Source organism: Heptranchias perlo, chromosome 1, assembly GCF_035084215.1.
Source record: "Heptranchias perlo isolate sHepPer1 chromosome 1, sHepPer1.hap1, whole genome shotgun sequence".
NCBI classification, from domain to species: domain Eukaryota; kingdom Metazoa; phylum Chordata; class Chondrichthyes; order Hexanchiformes; family Hexanchidae; genus Heptranchias; species Heptranchias perlo.
Genome location: NC_090325.1, coordinates 112141540 through 112155124, shown reverse-complemented (window position 1 = coordinate 112155124; position 13585 = coordinate 112141540). Strand labels below are relative to the sequence as shown.

The window sequence follows — 13585 nt, the reverse complement described above, 5'->3', positions numbered from 1 at the left end:
ACCCACTGCAATGTGTTTGATTCTTAATTGCCCTCTGAAATGGCATAGCAAGCCACTCAATTGTTCAAGAAGTCGGCTCACCACCACCTTCTCAAGGGCAATTAGGGATAAGCAATAAATGTTGGCCTCGCCAGTGATGCCCACATCCCATGAACAAAAAAAAAGCCCTAGAACACTGCATGCTGGTAATACATTCATGAAAGCAGAATGCCATTTGACAAAATTGTGTTGATTATTGTAATCAACACATAATAACTGGATATATAAAAATTGGTTCTTTTCTGACTGTGTCATTATTGATAGGAAGAAACTTATTATTGACATAGGAACAGTGTTTTTAAACTATTTGTAACTGATTAGAAGGAAAAAGCACCTGCAATAAAAATAACAAAAGGAAAAAAGACTTGCTTTTTTCCAACACTTATCGTATCTCTCAGATATGCCTCAAAACACTTCACATACAATTAATTACTCTGAGGTACAGCAACTGTTGTTACATAGGCAAACATAGCAGTCATTTTGCACTCAACAAGATCCCACAAATAGCCATGAATGACCAGTCAAACTGATTCTTTGATGGTATTAGTCGAGGAAAAATGTTGGCTAAGAAACCAAAGAATTCCCTGCTCTTCTTCAAATAATGCCATGTGATCTAGTCTCATCTGAATGATTTGCACCTCCAATAATACAACACTCCCTGGGGGTAATTTTAACTTTTGGCGATAGTGTAAAACGGCTGATCCGATATCGCCCATTTTACGTTTTCGCCAGTTTTACACTATGACTAGTTTTACAATGACTGAGAGTGCTACTGCTAAGCCAAACTGAAACTGAAAAAGGAATTGAGATGGATAGGTATTCAAAATAAAAGCCATATTGTTCAGTTGAATCTCTAGATAAATGTTCCTAAGCCCTCCTGTTCCCAGGATAGTACAGCAATGAAGAAGCTGACTACCAAATTAAGAACCTCTCTAATGGTCCTTAATTGCAAATTAGCTACTAATAATAATGATCAGGACCTGTCTAATGGGAGAGAATCAATAACATGGTACAAGTATTGTATGCCCCATCTTCATAAGTCTTTCAGTCATAGCACTATATTTCTGACTTGACCTTGCTTCACATTTGTTCTCATTGTATTTGGTGATAGAACATTTGCTATGGTACACACCTCATTGTAGCACACAAAATGTTTCATTCCCAAGGCCTAAGTTGTGGCAGGCTGACTGCATGTTACATGAGTTTCTGATATTTTGGTAACTAGAATTATATAGAATGTACAGCACAGAAACAGGCCATTTGGCTCAACAGGTCCATGCCAGTGTTTATGCTCCACACAAGCCTCTTCCCTCTCTACTTCATCTAATCCTATCAACATAACCTTCTATTCCTTTCTCCCTCATGTGTTTATCTAGCTTCCCTTAAATGCATCTATGCTAGTCGCCTCAACTACTCCTTGTGGTAGCGAGTTCCACATTCTAACCACTCTCTGAGTAAAGAAGTTTCTCCTGAATTCCCTATTTGATTTATTAGTGACTATCTTATATTTATGGCCCCTAGTTCTGGTCTCCCCCGCAAGTGGAAACATCTTGTCTACGTCTACCCTATCAAACCCTTTCATAATCTTAACGACCTCTATCAGGTCACCACTCAGTCTTCTCTTTTCTAGAGAAGCCTGCTCAATCTTTCCTGATAGGTATAACCTCTCAGTTTTGGTATCATCCTAGTAAATCTTTGTTGCACCTTCTCCAGTGTCATATTATATCCTTTTTATAAAATGGAGGCCAGAACTGTTCACAGTACTCCAAGTGTGGCCTAACCAAGGTTCTATACAAGTTTAACATAACTTCTCTGCTTTTCAATTCTATCCCTCTAGAAATGAACTCCAGTGCTTGGTTTGCTTTTTTTGTGACCTTATTAACCTGCGTCGTTACTTTTAGTGATTTTTGTATCTCTACCCTAGATCCCTCTGCTCCTCTACCCCATTTAGACTCTTATTATCCAAGCAGTATGTGGCTCCCTTATTCTTCCTACCAAAATGTAATACCTCAAACTTATTTATATTGAAATTCATTTGCCAATTACATGCTCATTCTGAAAGTTTATTAATGTCTTCTTGTATTTTGTCGCAGTCCTCCTCGGTATTAACTGTACCCCCCAATTTGGTGTCGTCTGCATATTTTGAAATTGTACTTCCGATTCCTGAGTCCAAATCGTTTATGTAAATGGTGAACAACAGTGGTCCCAGCACCAATCCTTGTGGAACATCACTTCCCACCTTTTGCCATCTGAGGAGCTACCTTTAACCCCTAGTCTCTGTTTTCTGTTTTGTAGCTAGCTTACTATCCATTCTGCCACCTGTCCCCTGACTCCACATGCTCTGACCTTAGTAATGAGCCTACTATGCGGTACCTTATCGAAGGCCTTTTGAAAATCCAAATATCTCACATCTACTACGTTACCCCTGTCTACCCATTCTGTTACTTCTTCAAAGTGGTTGGTGAAGCATGACCTTCCCTTTTGAAATCTGTGCTGACTATTCTTTATTACATTTTGGGTTTCTAGATGTTTTTCTATTACATCCTTGAGTAAGGATTCCATTATCTTTCCTACCACTGATGTTAAGCGAATTGGTCTATAGTTCTCTGGACTGGTTCTATCTCCATTTTTAAATATAGGAATCACATTAACTGCCCACCAGTCCCTTTCCTAATGAATTTTTACATTTATGTCATAGTCCCTCTGCTATCTCTTCCCTAACTTCTTTTAATATGCATAGATGCAATCCATCCGGTCCAAGGGTTTTATTCTCTCTAAGTTTGATTAGTTTATCAGTCATCTCCTCCCTTTCTATCTTAAATGTCTTTATACCTCTTTTGATCTCTTCATCTAAATATCATTTCTATACAGTATCTACCAGGGGAGTTCTACTGCACATTTTGAGCATTCACAAAGTAGCTTCTGCTTTACAGTGAAGCAAAATGTGTGTGTGGTCACCTTCACTGGCTCCAAAGCAATTTTTGCCTGGGGACTTCTTAAACTTTATTCGTAAACTTTTAAGTCTTAGCAAATAACTAAATATATTATTAACTATTTAGTATCGTTACATTGAACCGTCATTTGGATGCTGCTGAGTGGCATTCTCTCCATGTGTGTAAGCACACATACATGGCTCTGCTTTGGCTCACTAAAGAGCAATGTGGATCCAATAGTATTCAATATTATAACCTCAATATCTCTTGAAGTAGATACTGGCCTTAACCCAACACCAGTTACTTTTCTGATGGATAACTGAGTTTACCCAGTGAGTAACTGAGGTGTACAGATCAGGAAGGTCCCAGATTCAAATCCATATCTGTGTCGATCTCATTTGGGAGCAATGGCAGGGGCACTATAATTGGTCTAATAGAAGCCTATCTTAGGAGCGGACAATTGGTCAGTGTTCACAGTCCTGATCGCTATCTGCTGACCCCTGACCCCTATAACTGCCATATATAGGCATCAGATGAGGCGAGGATGAGGCTAACTTCTGATGATCACCATAGTTAAATAATCTGTCACACTCATTGTCAAGGTCCACACACGAATAATAGTCACTTGGATAAAGTATCGCAGGGCAACCATGGATACCTAGCAGAGAGGGTAATCCTTTGACTTTGAGTTGGTGGCGGAGAGCTTCAGCCACAGGGAGGGCATATTGGAAATTCAGGCCTGTGCAAATGGATGAAAGATTATCCCTAATGAGTTAATGCCTCCTGCAGAGGAGAAGAGGGAAGAAAATTGATAGAGAAAAATTGGCTGGAAAAATCATTACCCGTGGCATAATAGCACCATGAAAGCTTCTTAAAATACATTGCGTTTAATAAGTTTTTTAAAATTTCCAATATTTTTCAGAAGTTATTTTCTCTTCAATTTCTGTCATCATTTATAATTTTTTTTCATTTTACAATATTGCACAATATCATTTTGTTTTGTTTTGAAGCCACTTAATGCCATTGAAGCAGTTGTCAGGTCACATTTGAAACTGAATAAGAGATATCATTCAGCGTTCAGTGACACAGGATGATCTAATCTAATCTGATCACTCAGTATCACTGACAGGCAGACTAAATTTGATAGGAACATCACCAGTCTCCAGGCACATGCTCACAGTCTTACAAATGCTGTGAGACTTTACAGTGCAACCTAATTATAACAAACCGTGTTATTACAAACCTCTCACTATCACAAACTATTCCTGTGCTCTTGGGAGAAGCTGCATTATACCCAGCAGAGGAACTCCAACCTCAGTGAGATAAAGTGCTGATAAGGAATGCATTGCTGGTCCCAACAACCGTGTATTACTGAGGTTTAACTGGATTTTATTTAACAAACACTAATCCAATTTTTAGCTGCAAATTGGCTTAAAAGAATAATCCAGTATCACTAAACTACAGATTTCTCAGGGTAATTTTGAACACTACCCAGTAATAACTTCCATTTTCTCACTGAAATAATAATTATTATTTGAAACAGTTGACAGAACTCCTTTGAAAAACCACCCAAGTTAAAAATAAGGATTTTAGATGCTTCACTGTAAAGATCAAGTTCTAGATTGGGCTTCTGTAAAAGATATAAATATCAGCTAGTCCATAGTTGCACCTGTTCTGGGTGGAACTACGAGCAGAAGAGCCTGCTGGCAGTGAAACACCCTAGCTTGGCAATGGAGTTAAGGGACATTAGAAGAGAGACCTATGTAACCCCACAAAGTGCACCTCCTGGGCACCACTGATGAGAGTCAGGAAGAACTCCCCACAGCCCAGATTGTCTTAGCTTCACCAATGAAGGACATTGTGGTCAGATGACTGATAGTATATATAAATGTAAGGAGTCGCACAACACCAGATTATAGTCCAACAGCTTTATTTGAAATCACAAGCTTTCGGAGCTTTGCTCCTTCGTCAGGTGAGGAGCACCTGATGAAGGAGCAAAGCTCCGAGAGCTTGTGATTTCAAATAAAGCTGTTGGACTATAACCTGGTGTTGTGCGACTCCTTACATTTGTCCACCCCAGTCCATCACCGGCATCTCCACATCATAGTATATATAGATAGATATAAGGTCAGAAAAAAGGTGTGTATTTATAGTGAAACTGTATTGCATATCTCGTGTCATTGCAGCAATGTAAAAATGACAATACGACAGCCAAAATAAGATCGGTTTAGCATTTTGTGACTGGTGTGAGATAACCGCAAGTTTAAAAATCATACAGGTAGCTAATGTTAGAAACAGCTGTCTGTCCCATTCTTTTTCTAACAGTAGAAATGTCATCAGTAGTTGCAGTTCATTGAATTTTGTACTTGAATTTAAGTACAAATGTACAGGTATCGGTTTTTGTGTTAAGGGGAACAATGCAATTCAATGCTTCCATTCTCAAAGCATGTGCCTGTCTCAAAATGTAGCAATAGTATAACTGCAGCAATAAAGTACATAGGTTGTATAACTAAAATTAATAAACACCATCTCACCGGTTAGGATTCAGAGTCACTGACATACAGTCCTCATATATATTTTTATCTAAAATAAACAAAACTATTTTATTATGACACTCGTATTTTAACTGCTTTAAAATGTTGGGAACTGGAAGGAAAACTGAAAAACGAAGTAACTCCAAACGGCCACAAAACCTCCCCATGGTTGTGTTGAAATTTCAGACGGCGCCAACATTTTCCTGATTTCAAAGTCAGCTTTGAAGGGAAAGAGGCTTAGCCTCCAGGGACCTTGCTTGTAACACTTAAGGGCATAGGAAGTCCAACCTTGTACAGGGAGCATTTGAAACAACTGTGCTGTGCACTTATCAAAGATGTAAATCAGCAGATTGATTGACACGGCACAATGAATAATTGAGAAGCATGGAGCTGAAGTAATCTTATAGTGAAAATTACAGAATCTTTCATTATATAATTGGTAGTTTCAAAATATTTCCAAGGTTTGAAATGTAATTGTAATTTCTAACAGATTTTTAAAAACTTAGATCTGTCATTTTTATATTTACTTTTCATTAAAAGAGAAATTTCAGGCTGTGCAGGGTATATTTAGAACAGGAGAGCTGACTGCTTTTGGGATCAAAGGCATTTAGTGAGTAAAGTGAATTATTTTGAAATGATTTTATTTTTCTTATTTTTCCAGATCTGTCTCTATGTAATTTGTAATTACATACGTAGTATGTAATCAACAGAAGAGAAAGCAGTAATTCAAAGAGTGAGGTGTGACGTCTTACTGTGAGGATTCCTGGTTCTATCCAATCTTGCAGTAAAAGTCAGAAATTTTACAGCCTAACAGATGAAGGGAATCTGAAAGTTATGGTGCATTAGGGATAAAATTCCACTTCTGATGAAAAACAGGAGAGTGCCTACTTTCTCCGTAATTACCACCAACAACTTGCCTTTAACGTAGAAAAGTATTAAGAAGAGTGCTTAATAATTAGCAACCTGCTAACAAAATTACATCCTCTAATGGTTTGTTTCAATGCCGTGGATTCCTGTAATTTTGCTAGCAGGTCTTTAATTATGGAAAAGCACAGGCATTTTCTCGATTTTCATTACAAGAGGAATTTCAGGCTCTACAGAGTAGATTTTCTAATTGGCGATAGTGAGCCCAGCGGTGATCAATGGGTAAGCACCGACTGGAACTTCAGGATTTACTCATTTTACTGGGTCCCCGTTCGTAACAGACACTGGGGGTAATTTTCACTTTTACCACTTGGGCACTTGCTCCACCTATGTTATTGATTCTGATAGATTGATTCCAAATCATAACTTTTCACTGTGTAAAAAAGTTTTTCCTCATGTCGCCTTTGGTTCTTTTGCCAATCAACTTAAACCTGTGTCCTTTGGCTTTCGACCCTTCCGCCAATGAGAACAGTTTCTCTTTACTTACTTTATCTAAACACTTCATGATTTTGAACATTTCTATCAAATCTCCTCTTAACCTCCTCTGCTCTAAGGGGAACAACCCCAGCTTCTCCAGTCTATCCACGTAACTGAAGTTCCTCATCCCTGGAACCATTCCAGTAAATCTTTTCTCTAAGGCCTTCACTTTCTTCCCAAAGTGCAGTGCCCAGAATTGGACACAATATTCCAGTTGTGGCTGAACCAATGTTTTATAAAGGTTCATCATAACTTCCTTGCTTTTGTACTCTATGGGCTCAGTTTTGAAATGGTGGCAGGTTGGCAGCGGGGGGGTGAATGTGCCCGTGGCAAACCCGAATAAACAAAACTTACTGTTTCCGACGCGACCGCATCGTGATTGATGGTGATTAACATGCTCTCCGGGTTTCGAGGCTGGCAGCCAGCCTGATTGACAGGCTGGCTGCCTTCAGGAGCTGCAATGCTAGGTGGGGGGGGCGGGGGGGGCTAGGAGAGCGAGATGTCATCTGGCGCTGGAACGGAAGATCGGGGGGGGGGGGAAGTGGAAGATCGGGGGGGGGGGGGAGAGTGGGAGATTGGGGGGGGAGAGTGGGAGATTGGGGGGGGAGAGTGGGAGATTGGGGGGGGAGAGTGGGAGATTGGGGGGGGAGAGTGGGAGATTGGGGGGGGAGAGTGGGAGATTGGGGGGGGAGAGTAGACGATCGGGGGGGAGAGGGGAAGATCGGGGGGAGAGGGGAAGATCGGGGGGGGAGAGGGGACAATCAGAGGGGCAGAGGGGAAGATCGGGGTGAGGGGAAGATCGGGGGGGAGAGGGGAAGATCGGGGGGGAGAGGGGAAGATCGGGGGGGGGAGAGGGGAAGATCGGGGGGGAGAGGGGAAGATCGGGGGGGAGAGGGGAAGATCGGGGTGAAGAGGGGAAGATCGGGGGAGAGGGGAAGATCGGGGGAGAGGGGAAGATTGGGGTGAAGAGGGGAAGATTGGGGTGAAGAGGGGACGATCAGAGGGGGAGAGGGGAAGATCGGGGGGAGAGGGGAAGATCAGGGGAGATGGGGGGACATCGGGAGATGATGAAGGGAGATCGGGGGAACACTGGGAGATAAAGAGGGGGAGATCGGGGGGACTTCGGGGAGGTGAAGAGGGGGAGATCGGGGGGACATCGGGGAGATGAAGAGGGGGAGATTGGGGGGACATCGTGGAGTTGAAGAGGGGGAGATCGGGGGAACACTGGGGAGGTAAAGAGGGGGAGATCAGGGGGACATTGGGGCGGCGAAGGGGGGAGATCGGGGGGACATCGGGGAGGTGAAGAGGGGGAGATCTGGAGGTCATCAGGGAGGTGAAGAGGGGGAGATCTGGAGGTCATCGGGGAGGTGAAGAGGGGACGATCGGGGGGACATCGGGGAGGTGAAGAGGGAGAGATCGGAGAAGGAGACATCGGACATCGGAGCAGGGTTGATTTTGTGTTTTAACTTCCTGCTATGGTTTGTGATGTACTTTATTTTGTTTCTTTTTCCCTGATCTGGTCCTTCATGCCTAGTTTCACCAGGCATGAATCGGAAGCCGTGGGCAAGCCGCCAAGGTAAATTAAAAATCGTTCTAACCACGTAATCTGTTGCAAGTAAAATGTCTTAAGTACCTCAATGAGGTACATTTGGCTCTTTAACTATCATCCCGCTAGCTTAAATTGCCGGTGGGACTTCTGGATTCGGGATGCCTGCATGCACACAGGTGAGTCCGTGGGAAACTCGGAAGTCAGTGGGTTGGAGTCGGCTTCCGAACCCGAAAAGGGTTTCCGTGATTTTCGGAGGCCCCCACCCCCAATGTACCCGCAATATCCCCGTAAAATTGAGCCCTGTGCCTCTATTTATAAAGCCCAGGATCCCGTAAGCTTTTTAAACTGCTTTCTCAACGTGTCCATCCGTTCCACCAGCCTGTCTATGTCCTCTTGAAATCTATTACTATCCTCCTCACTGTTCACTACTGTTCCAAGTTTTGTGTCACCTGCAAATTTTGAAATTGTGCCCTGTACACCCAAGTCCAAGTCAATATATATCAAAAAAAGCAGTGGTCCTAGTACCGACCCCTGGGGAACACCACTGTCCAAAAAACAACCGTTCACCACTACTCTCTGTTTCCTGTCACTTAGCCAATTTCATATTCATGCTTCCACTGCCCCTTTTATTCCATGGGCTTCAATTTTGCTGACAAGCCTATTATGTGGCACTTTATCAAACACCTTTTGAAAGTCCATATGCACAACATCAACTGCACTACTCTCATCAACCCTCTGTTACCTCATCAAAAAACTCAATCAAGTTAGTTAAACATGATTTGCCTTTAACAAATCCATGCTGGCTTTCTTTTATTAATCCACACTTGTCCAAGTGACTATTAATTTTGTCCCGGATTATCGTTTCAAAAAGCTTCCCCACCCCCAAGGTTAAACTGACTTGCCTGTAGTTGCCAGGTTTATCCTTAAACCCTTTTTTGAACAAGGGTGTAACCTTTGCAATTCTCCAGTCCTCTGGCACCACTCCAAGTCTAAGGAGGATTGGAAGATTATGGCCAGTACCTCTGCAATTTCCATCCTTACTTCCCTCAGCAACTTAGGGTTGCTGATAAGACTTGTAATAATTGTTTTGATTGCTGGTTTCTCTTCCTTCCCTCAATTTTCTTTTCTTTATCCTGAAGGCACTGGCCCTTGTTGGGGTACAGTTTCACAGGGGTCGTCAGCACTCTGTTAGCTTGCCCAACTGACCATTCTTCATGTGTAAGGCAGTGAGCATTAGCAGGCCATGTGAACATTGAGGGCAACATAGCCACTCCTGATCCTATTCTCTCCTCATGTCTGCATGTGAGTACTTCCCAAATCAAAAGCAGTCAGGAGCAGGAACCCTGGCTGCCTTTTCCCTCATGGCCCAAGGATGCTGAGACCAATTATAGCAACTAACTTAGCAGAGGATCATGTAACAGATCTACTTTTAATTCATTCTTGGGATGTGGGCATCACTGGCAAGGCCGGCATTTATTGCCCATCCCCGGTTTCCCTTGAGAAGGTGGTGGTGAGCCGCCTTCTTGAACTCCTTTAGGTGAAGGTTCTCCCACACTGCTGTTAGGAAGGGAGTTCCAGGATTTTGACCCAGCAACGATGAAGGAATGGCGATATATTTCAAAGTCAGGATGGTGAATGATTTGGGGTGGAACCTGGAGGTAGTGTTGTTCCTATGCACCTGCTACCCTTGTTCTTCTAGGTGGCGGAGGTTTGCGGGTTTGGAAGGTGCTGCTGAAGAAACCTTGTCGAGTTGCTGCAGTGCATCCTGTGGATAGTACACACTGTAGCCACGGTGCGCGATGGTGCAGTGGATGTTTAAGCTAATGGATGGGGTATCAATCATAAGGAAAACTGAGCGGGGTGCAAACGTGCATCCGATCCACCACTGCCCGTTGCCCCCTAAACACTCATTATTTAATAATAAAATATAGTTTATTTTTATTTATCAATTGATCAATCCTGTCCTGACAGAACAAAATGAAGTATAACTTCTCTTCAGGGTTTAGAGAACCAGGGTTGACTGAGGAGACTAAGGTCTTCATTTCCTTTCTGCAGTTAAAAGCGCAAATTAAAAGCAAAGCAAACAGCACAATGTTGTAATTTCTCTCAGCACTGGAGAGGGAAAAACCAGTATTTGAATAATATAGCAATAATGCAAAGGTACAAGCATGTACTGTTTTGACGCATTTCAAATGATTCCCACAGGAAGAATAATGCACACAGTCTCCTTTGCTGATATTCACCACTTTCATAGGAAGCTTTTATTACGTAAAACCACTTCAAATAGGAGCAGTACTGCTTGCCTTGGCTGCTGCTGCTCTGGAATCTGTCCCTGACTTCATGGCACTGGTGGTAACAACTGTGCTTGTGCATTGACGAGCTGTTTGAAAATCACAACCGAACCTTTCATTTCTGGCCACCGGGCCTCCAGTGACAGGAAACATGGCTATGGGGCAAGGGGTGGTGGGAGATAGAGGGAGGGGGCAATGATCATCCACTAGAGGCAGTAGCGGTGTCTCATCCACCTTGCAACACTGACACTGAAATCAAAGCTGCCACTAATAGCGGTTCTCTGAAGGAAGTATAGTATTCTGGGTATGCCAAGGAGCTCTGGACTGACAACTAAGTAACTTAGTAAAATAACTCCCCTCACTGCCCCCATTGCATACTTGTTATTTGTATTCGTCAACATGATAATAAACAGAGGCGATTAAAAAATTGTGATGGATAGGTTGATCTGTCATATTTCAAATCTAAAAAAGGGCCATGAGGGCAATTTTGATGTGGATTGGGTATCGGGCAGGCAGTGGCTGGGGTGAGCCATTGCCCACCCAAAATAGCTTGCTGGAGGCCCCAACCATTTTCATGGTTAGGCCTCATTTAAATGAAAGCAGCTAGCTGTTATCACTAAATGAGTGTTGTTAGGCAGCACGCCAATTGAGAGGGGTGGGAAATCCATAGAGCCAAGCCGGAAGAGAACCCTTAAATGGGACGGCCAGGCCAATTGGGCAGAAGGAGCGGGTGAAGGTGAAGCAACGGGCGCGAGCATTTTTGTGGCGGCATAGGAAGTGCAATCATGGTCATCCTGGTGCCAAAAATGCTCCAAAAACCATCCAGCAACCGTTTAGTAAGTGGTCATCAGCGATCCATTTAAAGGATGCTGGTTCGTCTACATTCTGTAATATGGAAAATTGCCCAGGTATGTCCTGTCCACAAAAAGCAGGACAAATCCAATCCAGCCAATTACCGCCCCATCAGTCTATTCTCAATCATCAGCAAAGTGATAGAAGGTGTCATCGACAGTGCTATCTAGCGGCACTTACTCACCAATAACCTGCTCACCGATGCTCAGTTTGGGTTCTGCCAGGACCACTTGGCTCTAGACCTCATTACAGCCTTGGTCCAAACATGGACAAAGAGCTGAATTCCAGAGGTGAGATGAGAGTGACTGTCCTTGACATCAAGGCAGCATTTGACCGAGTGTGGCACCAAAGAGCCCTGGTAAAATTGAAGTCAATGGGAATCAGGGGGAAAACTCTCCAGTGGCTGGAGTCATACCTAGCACAAAGGAAGATGGTAGTGGTTGTTGGAGGCCAATCATCTCAGCCCCAGGACATTGCTGCAGGAGTTCCTCAGGGCAGTGTCCTAGGCCCAACCATCTTCAGCTGCTTCATCAATGACCTTCCCTCCATCATAAGGTCAGAAATGGGGATGTTCGCTGATGATTGCACAGTGTTCAGTTCCAATCGCAACCCCTCAGATAATGAAGCAGTCCGAGCCCGCATGCAGCAAGACCTGGACAAGATCCAGGCTTGGGCTGATAAGTGGTGAGTAACATTCGCGTCAGACAAGTGCCAGGCAATGACCATCTCCAACAGGAGAGAGTCTAACCACCTCCCCTTGACATTCAACGGCATTACCATCGCCAAATCCCCCACTATCAACATCCTGGGGGTCACCATTGACCAGAAACTTAACTGGACCAGCCACATAAATACTGTGGCTACAAGAGCAGGTCAGAGGCTGGGTATTCTGTGGCGAGTGACTCGCCTCCTGACTCCCCAAAGCCTTTCCACCATCTACAAGGCACAAGTCAGGAGTGTGATGGAATACTCTCCATTTGCCTGGATGAGTGCAGCTCCAACAACACTCAAGAAGCTCGACAGCATCCAGGACAAGGCAGCCCGCTTGATTGGCACCCCATCCACCACCCTAAACATTCACTCCCTACACCACCGGCGCACCGTGGCTGCAGTGTGCACCATCTACAGGATGCACTGCAGCAACTCGCCAAGGATTCTTCGACAGCACCTCCCAAACCCGCGACCTCTACCACCTAGAAGGACAAGGGCAGCAGGAACATGGGAACAACACCACCTGCACGTTCTCCTCCAAGTCACACACCATCCCGACTTGGAAATATATCGCCGTTTCTTCATCGTCGCTGGGTCAAAATCCTGGAACTCCCTTCCTAACAGCACTGTGGGAGAACCTTCACTATACAGACTGCAGCGGTTCAAGAAGGCGGCTCACCACCACTTTCTCAAGGGCAATTAGGGATGGGCAATAAATGCTGGCCTTGCCAGCGACGCCCACATCCCATGAACGAAAAAAAATGTCAGTGGGCACCGCACGTTTTCTGATTAAAATGGCATTTGGGTCCCATCTGCGCCACAGGACCCTGCATTCCATATAATAATAAGGTTCCTGTCTGTTTTTGACAGAAACCCAGGTCGCCTAATTTGAAGTCCAGACTAAAATGGCGGTGAGTCAGAAGATGGCAGCTTTTTTGTTGGTGATTTTGGTCTCACCGAAAAATGGGATGGGAAAGAGACCAAAAATCAGCCCCTATATTTTTGCTATCTATTTATGGGATTTTGTAGTCACTTTAACATATCGAGAGCTTTCTAAAACTGGGCAACAGCTTCAAAAAAGATGATAGCTAAAATTGAAACCCTGAATATAGGCCATAAAACGCAAAGATAAGGAATTAGACTGAAAGTGCAGTGGAGTGTAAGTTTGTCATAACTTAAGCTGCAGGTGTACCAAACATTCGATAGCTCTTATTACAGAGAGAAATACACACAAGAGAGCAGTTTGCAGCAGTGGTAGATTTAGAAATGTCTGAA

At 43.6% G+C, this 13585-nt stretch overlaps 1 protein-coding gene across 5 annotated transcripts in view; it reads right to left on the bottom strand.

Annotated features, from left to right (window-relative positions):
• LOC137324931 (cytokine-dependent hematopoietic cell linker) overlaps positions 1-13585 on the bottom strand; it is a 134161-nt gene that overhangs the window by 92071 nt on the left and 28505 nt on the right. The gene's annotated exons all lie outside the window — the stretch shown is intronic.